The sequence below is a fragment of the Cydia pomonella genome, chromosome 11 (assembly GCF_033807575.1).
Source record: "Cydia pomonella isolate Wapato2018A chromosome 11, ilCydPomo1, whole genome shotgun sequence".
NCBI lineage: Eukaryota > Metazoa > Arthropoda > Insecta > Lepidoptera > Tortricidae > Cydia > Cydia pomonella.
In genome coordinates, this window is record NC_084713.1 from 8,594,376 (window position 1) to 8,606,795 (window position 12,420).

At 36.8% G+C, this 12,420-nt stretch overlaps 1 protein-coding gene and 1 non-coding gene across 3 annotated transcripts in view; both read right to left on the minus strand.

Annotated features, from left to right (window-relative positions):
- LOC133522764 (lysine-specific histone demethylase 1A) overlaps positions 1-12,420 on the minus strand; it is a 441,475-nt gene that overhangs the window by 410,793 nt on the left and 18,262 nt on the right. The window lies entirely within an intron of this gene.
- On the minus strand, positions 2,496-2,567 carry Trnaq-cug (transfer RNA glutamine (anticodon CUG)). The gene has a single exon. It is a non-coding gene; the product is annotated as a tRNA-Gln (tRNA).

Below are 12,420 nucleotides of genomic sequence, written 5' to 3' on the forward strand. Positions count from 1 at the left end.
TTATACCCCACCTGAATTAATAGCCGAAGCAGAATTGGCTATACAGAACTTCCTGCCAGCAAAATCAAAGCCGAAATATATGGTTACTTATGACAATTTTATAAATAGGAAAACCAAAAAAATGCCCACAGTTTCTCAGAACGCGTGTTTTTGGCATATTTTAAAGAACTGCCAGAAACTAAAAAGTCTTCGACATTATGGGCATTGTACTCCACGCTTAACCCGAAATGCATTGTGTTTTAGTATTTTAAACTGTAACCCGACAGTTTAGACTACAACGCTTAATATTTTTTTTTATATATATGTTTACTTTATCTACATATTTTGGTTGCAAAAAATTGACAACAATGACAAGTGTCAATTCTAAAGGTTCGTTCAGAGACGTGCTTTCGTGCTTTTTTGAAGTAACATGATAACAAACATAAATGTATGAAGTATCTGTTTTCTATTAAAACCGAGTTAAAATATAGCGAAATAGTAATATACCTACACAAGTTAATTTTAGTTTTGTCTTGTTTACTTATAATTTCTTTAAAAATAAAACTTTGATTTTTTTGTTGTTTATTTCATTGCATGTTTGAGAAGAGCACTATACATACCTCGGCGGGAAATATGGGGTTGTCCGCCTCAGACCTACCCGGCCTCGCCGGCCGAGCGCGTCGATATGTCTTCGGCCGGCAACCCCTTTCGTCCCGGCCTCTGTAGTAATGTACTATTACTGCATTGCCGTAAATAATTTTTGTTTCTTTTGTCAGCTAGTTTTTAGGAGAATAGCAAGTAAAATTATTAAATAAAAGAAAGACATAAAGAACATTCAACGATAAGCGAGGAACTTGGGCATACATCCATCTCTTTAGTAAAGATGTGTACCTACACTTCATTAGATATTCCGGAAAAGGTCCAACGTTTGTTATACGGGCCACTACTCCAACTGCTTAATGAATGCGTATTAGCTGTAACATATGGTTTAGTAAGTTGCTCGCGTTTCATTAACTGCCAATACGGTTAATGAGCGCCAAAGTTTTTCGCTTAAATAAACATTAAGACGAGATGAAGAGAATGGACGGTGCGGCCGAACCTTTTACCGGAATTACGCCTCGCCTAAGTGCTCGCTTTTAGGGGTCCACGGCAATGACGATGCACACGTTGAGCCTGATGTTTCGACTCCTTCTTTTATAGATCCACATACCAAATTGGCAACATTTACCGCTTATGTGTGGGCCGGGAGAAACGCGCCTACAAATGCAGTCGTTTCCTTTTTCGTAAGGAATGTCGACGATACTTTGCTACCTTCTATGCTTCTATCCTTTGTTCACCTGCTCATACACACAATACTATTTTATAAAACACAAAAATAAATGAGATAATGCAAATAGAAACCTAAAATTAGATAATTCTTCTTTTTTTTTACAACGCTTCTTACCATACTTTGCGACGCGCGTTAGTATGGTAAAAGTACTCCTGAGACAATTTGCGGAATAAATTATAAAATTTAAAATTGTATTATGTGCAAAAGGTAAACTTTTAGATAACAGCAAACTTTAGGTAACACAAACCATAGGAAAAATTACTGACAGAAAAGTTAGAAGCATCATCGTTTTTAGCTAGAGACACAGGTTTGCCCGTTATACTGGAACGAGATTAAAACTTTCCCACTTGAAAGTGCAGTGGCCGCACAGCTGAAGTGAAATTTACTCGGAGCAAAAGTTAATATGAGCGAAATTTGTCCTGCGGCGGGCGGTTTGCGGGACGTCTGTCCACCGTAAGTTGGATGGAACCTTCCCCGGAACGCGAACTAACTCGGTCTTTCACGCGGCCACCTGTGCTCCTTTCTACATTAATTCCCACTTCAGCTACTTGCCCTGAAATTGCGGTCAACGTACATAAAACTCGAAACACATTCATTATACCAGCCGTTATCTATGACCAGCTTTTTCGACATATTTAAATTACTTCTAATTAGAGTTTGAGTACAAGATTTATTTGCCTTTTTGCGGCGCGTTTTATCTTGATGTTGTGATAGTAAGTTTCATTTGAATATCTTCCCAGTATATTTTTTCGTCTTTTTTTTCTTATCAGATGCGCGCTGACTCAGTGAGACAAGCATCCGATGTAATTGCAAAAAGCTAAACTGAGCTTTTATGTGCCGCTTAATGGACGCGCACTAGTGTATTTAAAATGAAAAAAAAAAATGTGCGTGGAGTCCCTCCTCGCGGAAGAAGTGAAACTTCGTAATGTGGAGATGAAAATAATGCTCTAAAATACATATGGTTTATATATTGTAATATTTATTTACAATAACAATATACATAATGGATATATACAGATGATTACTATAACTAGCTTATATCTGGTTTATATTACAGTTTCACTTCAAAAAATATTTTAAATTAAGATTTATAAAATAGATTTATCAATATATGTATATATTTAAATATATATATTCTAAAATTCCTAAATAATAGAAAATATAAAAAGAAAAAATACAAAAAGTCAGGTTCCACCGAGATTTGAACTCGGATCGCTGGATTCAGAGTCCAGAGTGCTAACCATTACACCATGGAACCGGCTGAGCTAATCGACGAATTTACTCCTCACAAACTCTTACTACTTTATGTTACCGATTATAGCGTTAAACGTTTAACGCAACCTTGTTGGAAGTCGCATAAGAAGTTTCACTTCAAGAAAACATTTTAGGTACATTTGATCATAAAGGAAGTAAATAAACTTGAAAATGGAACTGATATACAAATTAAACACTTTATCGACAAAGCGCATTAATTGCATCCGCGAAGAACCGATTAGTAATCCAAAAGGCCCCAGCACTACGAAACTATAAATGAAGCACCACAATAATGTGCAGTCATTTAAAGTGCCGCAATGGAGAAAAGTTTGTTTTAAAATGCACTGAAAGCTTGCTCTCCCTGTATACTTCGCGTAAACAGTAACAAAGCTGTGGTTGCAAATGAGGTCGGAGATAGCAACGAGCTGGGAAGTTAGTGTAAGCATAAATTAAAACAAGCGTTTCCATAAAAAGTTGATAAATGGCCTTCCACAGGCGGCTTGACAAAAAAGGGAACTGACGTCAGCCGAAGCGCTAACGTGTTTCATTTCGCGTTTACCGCCGACATCTGGGCCGTTTTCAGCACGAGCGAACTGTGAACCTCGCATATGGTACCCAGCCCGTTGGTTTCTAACGATGCTAAAATCAACAATAAAATTTTCAGCCTGCCTTTTGTTTTAGGCACGGTTTTTTTTTCACATCAAACAATATACGCTTTATTAAAACCTAATAGTCAATTTATCTTACCAGTTTCCGCTCTTATACAAAAGCAAAAATCTACAAGTCATTGCTGTGACTCAAAGAGAAAGGTAGTTTCAGTAAATGGAAAAAAATGCACACTTATTCTGTTCAGTATAATAAAACTGAAACTATCAAAGCGATGTCTTACGGAAAAAAGAAAAACAAAGACAAGTTAATAAAGACAGACCGAAGTGGAAGCAGTTTTTAATAAAGCACCCTTATCAGCCGAAAGATTGTCGAGAAATTGGTTTCTTTCTTCGGTACGTGTTGGAATAGGCATCTTTTATGAACCAGGATTTGAGAAATATTTTTTGCGGTAACACCGACAGAAAACATGATATAAGGAAAGAGCAAATTCTCGCATCGAGTGGTTTTATTTATAAAGGAACATATAAATTTGAATTTAACTTTATCATAATTCGTGTTTTACCATTTAATTTACTAAGACCGCGCAAAATGTTTCACACTAAAAGAAAGGCTAATTATTTATTTCACTAAATTAAATCCATTTCGACCGAACACATTAAATCCTAAATACGCCGCAGTTAGGGTCTGCATTTACTAAAACTGCATTTCATTTTCGCAAAAAGGCAAATTAATCCAAACGTGTGGTAGCGGGAGTGGAACGAGCGTCCGCCATTCACGCTGCAGCGGTTTGCCTGGAGGCGTAATCAGATTTTTTAAATGTGATATTATTTTGCAATTAATCTCAATGCATCCCTCTCCGAATATATACGTGGGAGCGAGATGTGTGCCGACTAATATCAAATTGTTATCATTTATCGTGTCAGTATCCACTGTATTTTATTGAAATAATAATAAAAAAATGCAGTAACCGACGCCCAAACGCATGAACGGATATGTACTAACAAATACAATTCTATATCATCTTCAACTTTGTAAACAGCTAAACTCACAAGCACCCGTAGGGCTAAGATGGTCGGCTCTTTATCATTTGTCATCATGCCTGTCACGTTCTAATAAGTATGTACGCATGAAAGTGACGGGCATAGTGACAAGTGATAAAAATTGAACCATGCTGCCACCGCTGTAGTAGGTGCCTGTACGACATAAATTTAAAATTCAGAAAAAAAGAACTGGAAATAATAGTTTTTGTTTAGAAAAACTGCTTTTATTTGTAGTTGTTAGTGTTGCTACATACGATAAATTTTCAATTTAACGTGCATTTCCTATTTCTGCTACGAATAATTTGAGCTTTGTAAATTTTCTGTCTTTTACAGTACCAGCATTCATTTCATTTGATAGGTGTATTCCTAGAAACGCATCATAAGTTAAAATCCGGCCAAGAGCATGTCGGGCCACGCTCAGTGTAGGGTTCCGTAGTTACTCTTCCGTCACAATAAGCTAAACTGGAGCTTAAAGTGTAGTAAATGGTACCTTTCACCCGAGTTAAACAAATAGGCAAATTTGCATAATCAGTACCTAATTAAAGTAAGTCTTTTTACTATGAAGGGAAAACTTTTTGCGATAACTCAAAAACAGCTAAACTGATCATGTCCGCTATAGTTTTCATTTAATGTCTTTCTTAAGCTCTACTTCCACGATTTTTTTCATATTTTTTTGACCTATGGTTCAAAAGTTAGAGGGGGGGGGACACATTTTTTTTTCTATCGGAGCGATTATCTCCGAATATATTCACTTTATCAAAAAATGTTTCTTGAAAACCCCTATTAGTTTTGAAAGACCTTTCCAACGATACCCCACACTCTAGGGTTGAAGCGAAAAAAAAAATTCACCCCCACTTTAGGTGTAGGGGAGGTACCCTAAAAAAAGTTAAATTTTTAGATTTTATTGTACGACTTTGTCGGCTTTATTGATTTATATATCAATGCCAAATTTCAGCTTTCTAGCACTAACGACCACGGAGCAAAGCCTCGGACAGACAGACAGACAGACAGACAGACAGACAGACAGACAGACAGACAGACGGACATGGCGAAACTATAAGGGTTCCGTTTTATGCCATTTGGCTACGGAACCCTAAAAATGGAATGGACCAAAAAGTTTTATTTTGTAATGTAAGTAAACTGAATATCAAGTCCTGATTTCAGTGATTTAAATATTAAAGCCCGAGTCGATTGTCCAAGTTTTTGACTGAATATCGAAGAGATGCAACCCAAGACGTTGCGGAATGTAATACAAGTCGCAACAAACGTTAATAAAACCGCAATGCTCCCATTAGAGGACTGAGTCCACGGTCGGAATGCTAAGCCTTCTGAAATGCGCAATAAACCGACGTACGCACCACAAGTAAACATTTGTAGCAACTGTAACGACACAGGAATCTCTCATAATATTGCGAACCACATCTCTTAAAGAGCAATACAAAATTACTTTGTGTAATATCACTCCCATAGGTTTAAAGTTAACAGATCATGGTCAAATTTCCTAATAAAACAATAAAAAAAAAAACAAGAAGCCGAGTTACATGCAACTGAAAAGAAAAATTCGGAAGCTAACTTTGTGATCACAAATACATACCTTAAAGATTTGCTTGGACCATTGCAAAAAAGGCTGCGCGTAGTAGGTTTCAATGTGGACTCACAAGGAAGGGTACCCTACTGTCCGACTCCGATTTGATTCATTTTGATATAATTATGTTATAGCGTAGTCTAAAATAACGGACACTTATTTTTTTTTAGCTGCCCAAACTCAACCTATTGGGAGAAATTGCCCTCCAAAGCTAAAAAGTTACTAAATCTTCTAACTCCTATAGAAAGTGATGCTCAAGCAACTTGCTAGTTAATGGCTGGTTTGAGTATATGTTTGAAAGCAGCAAAAAATAATGAGCACGTGTTTTGCTATATCTGCTAAAACTCATTTTTTCCTAAAAAAAATCGTCATTCGAAGTTTTATAATATCTTATCACTATAGTTACACATAAAGACGGGTGTTTTTTTAGGAAAACTTGAGTTTAAGCAGATATAACAAAACACGTGTACATTATTTTTTCCTGCTCTTAAACATATACTCAAACAAGCCATTAACTAGCAAGTTGCTTGAGCATCACTTTCTATAGGAGTTAGAAGATTTAGTAAGTTTTTAGTACTTTGGAGGACAATTTCTCACAATAGGTTGAGTTTGGGCAGCTAAAAAAAATAAGTGTCCGTTATTTTAGACTACGCTATAACATATATCAAAATGAATCAAATCGGAGTCGGACAGTAGGGTACCCTTCCTTGTGAGTCCACATTGAAACCTACTACGCGCAGCCTTTTTTGCAATGGTCCAAGCAAACCTTTAAGGTATGTATTTGTGATCACAAAGTTAGCTTCCGAATTTTTCTTTTCAGTTGCATGTAGACTACGCTATAACATATATCAAAATGAATCAAATCGGAGTCGGACAGTTGGGTACCCTTCCTTGTCAATAATAGGACGTCAATGACATCCCCAGAACTGAATACATAGATCCATAAAAAATCAGATACAATATAAAAGATTGCCATAAAAACGGTAATTATATAACGACCCAATTCGAACTTTAAGATACGTCAAATATTTGTTTGTTTGTTTAAACTTTATTGCACAAATTTACAAAAAGAGTACAAATGGCGGACTTAACGCCTTGAGGCATTCTCTACCAGTCAACCATTGGGCTAAACAGAAATAGTTAGTTTGGTGCTGGATTGTAAAGAGTTGATATGGAAATAGACACAAGTCGAGACTACTATGATACTATACTTACACAAATATATATTTTAAATATACCTACATAGTACATATATACATATTCAATATATATAAATAAACATACATATATATAATAATTATGTACCTATTAGTGTGAGATATCACGCAGACAAATGTTATATATCAATGCCAAATTTCAGCTTTCTAGCACTAACGACCACGGAGCAAAGCCTCGGACAGACAGACAGACAGACAGACAGACAGACAGACAGACAGACGGACATGGCGAAACTATAAGGGTTCCGTAGCCAAATGGCATAAAACGGAACCCTTATAGTTTCGCCATGTCCGTCTGTCTGTCTGTCTGTCTGTCTGTCTGTCTGTCTGTCTGTCCGAGGCTTTGCTCCGTGGTCGTTAGTGCTAGAAAGCTGAAATTTGGCATTGATATATAACATTTGTCTTACGTTACGAATGTTTTCAAATATTAGCTCTAGATACGATATGGGTCGGATATGTCAGTGTCAAAAGGGCCGTAAGACGGTGTATGAAATCGATAAGTTCAGCAGGCAAAAGATACCCAGACACGAGTACAAAGCCTAACCAAATTACACTTCACTATTTTAAAAACGATTACAGCCTTCAAGAACAAATTATCTTGAATGCGTAGCAACTTCTAACGCTGACTGTACTTCGCACAATATGTCTCAAATAATTCCACTTTAATATTAACTGAGTCAGCCAGAAGCGGAATATTTCCATAAAGGATTAGACAAACGTTTAATTTCCCGTGTAGGCAAAGCCCACAAACTATCCGAGTACCGAAAGTTGAGTAATCCACAAACGTTCCCTTTAATTGGTTTACCACAGACCTCTATTAACGAAATAAGATGGGAAATCAGAGTATTAGCATAACAGTGAATTCAATTAGGGTTCACAAAGAGGATTATAACTTTTACAATGAACAGAAAGTAAAGGCGGAGGCCCGAATCCAACTAACATGGAATAATCAAACTTTAAATGGGTGCGATTATTGAGATGAGATTAATTCATATTTAACCAACGATCCTTTCGGGGGCCTCAGCGGCGTTGTGAGTATTATGAATATTATGATACACAACACATTATAGTAAATGCGAACTTTCGTAAATACATACAGACTTATTTTGAATTTTAAACGAATTCTGGAAACTGCGGAAAACCTGCTTCCGGAAAAGCGTGTAATTAAATGAGTTTAGTTTGGTGTGCCAAAAGGTGTGAAGAATCTTGGGAGCGACCTATGTTAAGAAAAGAATATATTTCGAATGATGTGATGATGAGGTCAGGAATTGTGAGGATGTAGACACAAACGTATTGATTTCTAGCTAATAGTGCTAGCGGTACGCCTAAAACCGCTGCAAATTGTATTAAAAGCATCAAAATTGGCACGATTAATCTTTAGGCCATTTGAATCAATTTGGCCCGTAGCATCAAAAAAAAAATTATAAAAAAATGAAGAGTTATGACGTCATCTTTTTTTTGTATGGTAATTTTTTTTTTTTCAGAAACCTATCGTGAGTGGTATTAAATTAAAGGAAAAAAAATCCATACAAAAAAAGATGACGTCATAAATCCTCAATTTTTTTTTTTTTGGTGCTACGGATTAAATTGATTTAAATGAACTAAAGATCAATCGTACCGATTTTCATAACTTTAACACCATTTGCAGCATTTTCTGATTTCCGGGCTGAACCGCCAGGACTATAAGATATGTTTATTTGAATACACATTTCAACTAATTATAAAAATACATAAATCACAACCGACTCCCATTAGTGCTGCATAGTTTGATGGAAGGCTAACTGGCATTTTCACGTTAGCCCGTAAAGCTGTGCCAAGCCGTAAATTACAACACTATCCTGGATTATTTCGAAAAAATCGAAGGCGTAGAAACCGGACCCGCGGCGACCTACGAGTATGAAAGGTGTAAATCACCGAAGCCAAACGTTCCGGCAGATCTGTGTTTGCGCAGCTAGCAAACGTGATAAGCGCATTGCGAAAATTAGTCATCGGGTAAACTCCGAGAAGCAATATATTAAACAATCTGACGGCTAAGCGTGCAAATGCGCCCAAGTAATGGTCAATTGTTGGCAATAAAACTACCGCTGTACACGATGCAAATTATATTATTGGACTCGGTGCCCAGCGGGCCAATGTTGTTGGACTGAGGCGGATTAACAAAATTATCAACAGCAGCTATCTTAGTTCGGCGCCAGTAAGATTCGTAGATACGGTGCTTATATACTCTGGCAAGCCAGCTGTGTCAGTAGAAAAAAATTGATAAGTGTACGCGCGAGTAATATTTATCTACCTAACTAGTGGCCGCAGTAGCCATTAGTCATTAAGCGAGGTGGTTTATTATATGCACTATCACATAAACTACAGGATCTGTTACATGAATACATATGCAAAGCAAGTTCTTATCTTGCGTAATGGATGTTTCGTTACTCCCAATGCGGAAATCTGTAGTTCCGGCATGCTGTTTAAAAATCGAATTTGCCGCCAAATTACGTTAGCTCTGTACAAAAAAAATAGCGTGCTTTACATACATCTTAGATATGATCAAACTTTCACATTAGCAGATAATACTTCACATTTCCGGTCACGCAATATTCATATTACAAATTCGGGGAACAATTACATCGCAATATTTACTACTACGGATTACATATAATAAACGAATTAACAAGTAAAATAACGTGTCTTCAAATAAATGCAAGCAATTAACAGGTATATATATATATATATATTGTAAAGTGTTATGCAATAGATAACTATATCAGATAAGATAAGAATATCAGTGGAACAACGTGAGAATTTACTACATACATAAACACTTAAAATGTAATTTTATTATTTTACTTAGATTCCTTTACATATGTTTGTTAGCTTAGTGCAATCCAACCAGGATTATTCATTCGTGGGTAAGGCGAAAACGACTCCTCTCTTTTTAAAGTGAGCGACTTTACTAAAACGCATAACTGGTGAAATTAGACAAGCCATTGGAAATTGCCACCATTGCCATCTAATTGTGTGGTTTTATCTCCATACAATTTAGAAAACGATTGTATCCAATTTAATAATAGTTCCACCGCGACGTGTATTTTCAGTTTCGCTTCGTCCTTAAACCTGAGTAAACTGGAGTGGTATTCGTGTGCACCGCGCACTCGTTAGGCGGGTGCCCAGGTGTGACGATCGCTTCCGGAGACTTGTCAATTAGACGGACAAAGTGCCGCCGCACCACATCGCACCATATAAATCCTCGAGCTGACGTTCTCGGGCGAAATAGTCCCACCAAAACGACTATCACGATGAACCACTTGAACAATTTTCTTCCGCTATTGTTCTTTATTCCATTTTCGAAATTGTCTTTAGTTTGAAACCACAAGCAAAATGCAATAGAAAACAGCGGTTGCAACGTGTTACGTGCAAGCAATTTTGCATTCACATTTTACACGCAATATTACATGCTCTTTGTCATTGTCGTCTCGTGTCTTTTTGTTATATAAATGCACCAAATATACAAGTATTTTTGGGAGTGCTCGCTAAAATTTCATTCATATGTTTAACATGTTGTAAGGACAGAAATAAATTGTTTACACTAATGCATTTTGCGTGTCACTGCAATTGGTAAACCCAATAAAATAAACATCGTAACGTGCAAATTAATACATACAATGGACTCGTAAATCTACAAAGTAAATTCAAAGCTGTTAATGTCCTATGTTGCTTTTATCCCGTAATACATTTAACAAAATACCGATGGGTTGCGTAAATTACACGGTATTCAAGACTCGGTAAATGCAAATTCTGTTACACGAAAAGCACTTAGTGTTCTAGCGTGGTGACGTCATATTGTTCTAGTGAAAGCCACCACGATGCGAACAATACGTGGTTGCGCAACAGCATTAGGGACAGGGTTACCAGATCAATCGATAACGTCGAAGCTGACCTTTAATCGTCTATTAGCTTTATAATATTCAAGGTACGTACAGTTGACAGTAAGAAATAATGACATCGATGTCGTTGATACCGAGAGGAATCATCGCTAAACAAAAGGTCAGATGTAACGGTGAAGGGTTATGTTCCGGTTATTTACAAACTCCGTAGCCTAGTTACAAGACTTGTAAGTAACTCTTAACTCCGACCACACAAAGTTTGCACTGACTTGGCAGTGACAGTTCATACATATCTCATAGGTGCGCCATATTTGTACCTGTGCGTTGACAGCAATAAGAAAAAATGCAGATCGATTGTGTCCCATAAAGTTTTAAGTCATAATGTATTGTTTGTTCGTATTTTCGTTAGCCATAATTTGGTTTTTCTCAGAAACGCGTAACTTTTCAGGATTACCATAAAACAAACCTAACCTAACCTATCCATAGGATAACCTGTGGAAATTCCTGAAAAGTTACCGGTTTCAGAGTTATAACTATCTGAACTACCTATTCTATTTATTTTATAAATTTATTTAATTCATAAACAAAATTGTACAAAAGAATTCTTAAAACTAATTTCATAAGCAAACTTGTACAAAAGGATTCTTAAAAGTAAACCAGAAGGTCTGTTTCCTAAGTAGGCGAAACCTGTGATTTAGGATAAATAGTGCCCCTCCCCTTAAATATAATTATTAATTACAATAACAAGGTAAAAGATTCATGACTAATGATAAGATGACGATCATTACATAATGACTTTCAATAATTATGCCAAACAAAGGGATCCGGCTCACCACCGCCTTTAAGTGTGAAAATAGTGACAACCTTACTTAGTGTTAATTTGACTGAGGTACGCAATGTAAGTGCGCAGCATGATCATGACATTTTCGTAGCAGAAACCACACCACACCAACAATTTTTCGAGCTTTTATCAAAAAAATCACTTCTTCGCTTATCAACCCAGAGATTCGATTAAGTATCTTAGGACTAAATTTACACATGTAGTAACCCTTACCAACAGAACAATGGTGGTTTAATAGAGCCATTCGTCGGCTCATCGCTTATTCATCCACGCCCCGGACGCCTCCGCGGGCGACGCCAAGTCGCAATTGATGTCCTCGTGGACCAACACACATCCAGCCTGTCACATGCTGCATATGCTAAGGGCATGCGATTATAAATAGAGTACCACACATGCATTCTAGGTCTCTTCCAGCAAAGAGTGAATGTCTTCTTGTAATAGTGAACTACGTTTGCCTTCGCAACGCTTCCTACCTATCAAGTGTGATCAGGGTTAATGTCTGGTCAGTATGTTTACTTTCATGACAACATGAACTAATTCGATGTACTTACGTAGCTACGTAGTATATGCGTAGCTACAGCATTTATGTCGCCCTGTCACTATAGATAATGTTGAAAGTTAACGTTAGTTGGAGGCCTAATTTTGAGGATGATATATAATATGACTACAGGTCTCAACCGCTCCTGA